This window comes from Pteropus vampyrus, unplaced genomic scaffold (assembly GCF_000151845.1).
Source record: "Pteropus vampyrus isolate Shadow unplaced genomic scaffold, Pvam_2.0 Scaffold515, whole genome shotgun sequence".
Lineage (NCBI taxonomy): Eukaryota > Metazoa > Chordata > Mammalia > Chiroptera > Pteropodidae > Pteropus > Pteropus vampyrus.
In genome coordinates this window covers 498,681-502,107 of record NW_011889296.1, presented here as the reverse complement: position 1 = coordinate 502,107, position 3,427 = coordinate 498,681, and the positions used below count along the sequence as shown (strand labels likewise).

Genomic DNA, 3,427 nt, shown 5'->3' with positions numbered 1-3,427 from the left:
TTTTCGAACTCTTGCCCCACTCCTGCTCTACACCCCGAAAGGAAAATCTGGGGCTCAGTCATTTGCATGAGGAGTTTAAGGGGCCTTTGGTTCGGAAGCGCTGAGACTCTCGGCAGACACATGTGATGGGCACAGGCCAAGTCCCGCCCACTTTTAGTGCAGAGCACTCGCAAGTGTGGCGGAGTCCTGGGAACGCGTGAAGAGGACTGAGATGGAGGGGTCATGGGAGTCCCAAAGGAGTTTCCTTCGGACACAAGACTCAAGAAGTTTGGAGTGCAAATGGCAAAGACCAGACTGAAGATCACAGGGGAGGTTCCTGACTCGTCTCGAGGTTGTTACAGTCTGCAGGTGCACAGACCTCTTGCTGCCAACTTGGGGACATTCCTCCTTCTCTGCCCCAACGGTCGCCGCTATACCCTTGGCCAAGGGAGAGTGGAGGACACACACCGAAGGGCATGGGACCCTCCCTTGGAAGACTAAAGAGCCCAGGGCATTTTGTAAAAAGCTGCATAATTAATGTTTTAACCACTTCGAAACACACAGCAAGTTGAATATTTATTTGAAAATAAATCTCAAAACTTTACAATACAATAAGGGGCCTGTGCGAACAACAGACAGGGGAAAGTGGCTCCTACTATGGAAGGTCCGCACCTCAGCGCATGGGGGCAAGGCCCATGATGCCATGGGCTGGACTGGGCTGTGGTGGCGACAGCCTGGGGGTGGGGTCAGGGCCCTGGAGCCCAGCTGGAGTGCAGGTGTTGGTGGCACCTGGGTGATTCCAGAAGCCATAGCGAGGTGGCCATGGTGGAGCGCTGGGAGTTGGACTGGAGGTGCGCCAGGCTGTCGTGGGCAGAGGCTCTGCTGGGGCAGGCACTGGGCTTGGAGGCAGGAGACAGGCGAGCAGACTGTCGCAGAGCTGGCAGAGGGGGAACCTACAGCACAGGCTGCAGTGTGGATGCTTGGCTAGGGCAGATGACAGTGCCGGAGGGGCAGGGGTCACCTCAGATCAGCCACACGTGCAGCCTCCAGTCTGTGGCCCTGGGTTCCGAGTCTGCACCGTTTCCCGTGGTCCCGAGCCGAGAAGTATGGTCCGCTAAGCAGGCCAAGGCCATGGTCGGGCAGGAGAGTGGAAGGTTATCCAGGCCACCCTGCGGGGAGCTGGACATGGTCAGGAGCGAGTGGGGCAGGCCACTGAACTTGTCCTTGAGGCCAGCCCTGCGTCTCCTGCCACAGGCTCCTCCCGCAGGCTCGTCGAGGCCTTTAGGGGTGGCTTTTGGCTCTCCCAGCAGCTGTCGTAGGTGTTCAGTGACCTCTGGGACTTGGTCACGCAGGCCTTGCAGCGGTCCTTTGGCCGCCCACTGGATGGCCGACCTCTGCAGCACCACCCAGTCCCATCAAGGCAGATAGGTGCTCTGGCCCTCGGCCTACCGCTGCACGGCGTCTGCGCTGCCCTTGTCCTTGACGTGTGGATAGATTGCCGGCATCTGCTCACACTCCATCTTGGCTCAAGAGAGTTCAAAGGAGACCATCTTCACCTGAAGGGTTGCCAGGGAGTCTCTGAGCTTACACGCAGCCCCTAGCTCTGGCGTGTAGCCCTTGTACTTCAGAATGGCTCGGCTGTCCTATTCCAGGAACATGGTCACGATATAATAAACTGAAGGGGCCTGTGCATGGCTTGATGCTTCTGAATTCCTTTTGCCGTGGGCAGAGGAAGAGGTTGACACCCACCGTTCCCAGCAGCTGAAGGCGCAACGAAAGCCTCAGAACTGGATCTGCTGGAATCGGTAAAAGGGATCCACCTGTGCAGGCTGAGGAAGGTCGAGTCTGCCACCTGCAGGGCCACTGCTCGCTGGCATTGGTGTCACTTTGCCCTCATGGAACTGTACACACTTCCGGAGTAAGGTCATCTTAAGTTTGTACCCATTGAACTGGGCTTCCCCATCGGAATCAGTGACGGGGACTACCTTATCTTTCCCGTGGCCTGTGGGTTAGGGGCAGGGGCACTCCGGCCTGCTGGCCCCTCATCTCTCAATAGCTCATCTTTCCTCCGCAGCACTGCTGTGGAATATATTTTTTTAAAATTTCTGTTTAAATGTCTCCCCACTTCCCATAGGATGAAGTCTGTTATCTTTAGCCTGGCATTCAAAACCCTTCATGACCCAACCCCTTCATCTAAACTAGACTAGAAATATTCTCCTTTCTGTTTTTACTTATGCTGTCGATTCTAGTCTGCATGTTCTCCCCGGCTCCCATCTTGACCAAGTAAATTCCTGTCCATCTGCTAAGATCCTCTGAAATGCCACTGAACAAGAAGAACTCCAGGTGCCATTTATTAAGTACCACTTATTAAGTACTTACTGCTTCTTTAAGCATCTTACATTCGTTACCTGACTCCGTTGCATATGGGTTTTTTTTTTTTTTTGGTGTATTTGTCTGATCTCTACAAGAAAGCAAATTCTCTGCGAGCAGGGATCAGATTGTAATTCATCTTGACTGAATCTTCAGCTGTACGTACATTTAGTTGATATCTGGTGAATGTTTGATGAATGACTGAATGATTGCAGAGTTTCGAACTAGTTGCTATGGTAAGATATAAAACAAGCATGAGAGCTTACGTGCTAGTTACAGAACACATTACAGGGGGGAAAAGCAACATTTCCAGTATACTAAGTATCGAGGGGATACTCAATGCAGGGTTGAACGAAGTTAGATTTAACACAGCCATCCTGGAGGAACCAGCTTCATATAGTAATGGGAATGTTCAAAGGCTTCGGTATCGAGCAGACCTAGTTTTGAGTTCCTGCTTTTCTGTCTGTTAAGTGTGTGACTTTGAAAAGTTATGTTCTGTCCCTATACCGCATGTGTAAAATGGGCGTATTACAATCCTCATAGGACCGTTGGAAGAATGAAATGAGATAATATATGCAAATGCATATTCCAATGTTCAATACACATTCAAAGAATAAAAAGCAAGGTAGATTTTAAAGAAGCTAAGGATACTGGGTCGTCTGAGGGGTGTTAGTATGTCAGTTGAAGATGATGTGAGTTGGCGGCTTGGGCATCGGCCAGCTTGCATCACTACACAGTGTCCCCTAAGAACCTGGGGATAGCGAAGGTGATTCTAAAACTGCTTCAGAGTGTTATTTAATGTGGACCCTCACATGAAACCTACAATGGTTCCCTAACTCTGTAGCAGCGAATGTTCCCAAACATCACTGAAAGTATCTGCTTACACCCTTACGCCACATGAATTTTCAGGGAGCAATTTGATATCACTACTTGATTTGAATCTGCCAAGCAGTTTCCAGCCTTTGGGGAAAATGCTATCCGTTTTGCCAGAGTCAATGATTGAGATTGTTAACTCTTACATGAACATGGATAGTTGATGAAAAGCAATGAACTAACGTGGTGGCACAGAGGCATAGAG

The 3,427-nt window shown here is 50.7% G+C and overlaps 1 pseudogene; it reads right to left on the bottom strand.

Annotated features, from left to right (window-relative positions):
• Positions 1 to 22: 22 nt before the first annotated feature.
• Positions 23 to 1,942, bottom strand: LOC111733026 (annotated as a pseudogene).
• Between the last annotated feature and the right edge of the window lie 1,485 nt (positions 1,943 to 3,427).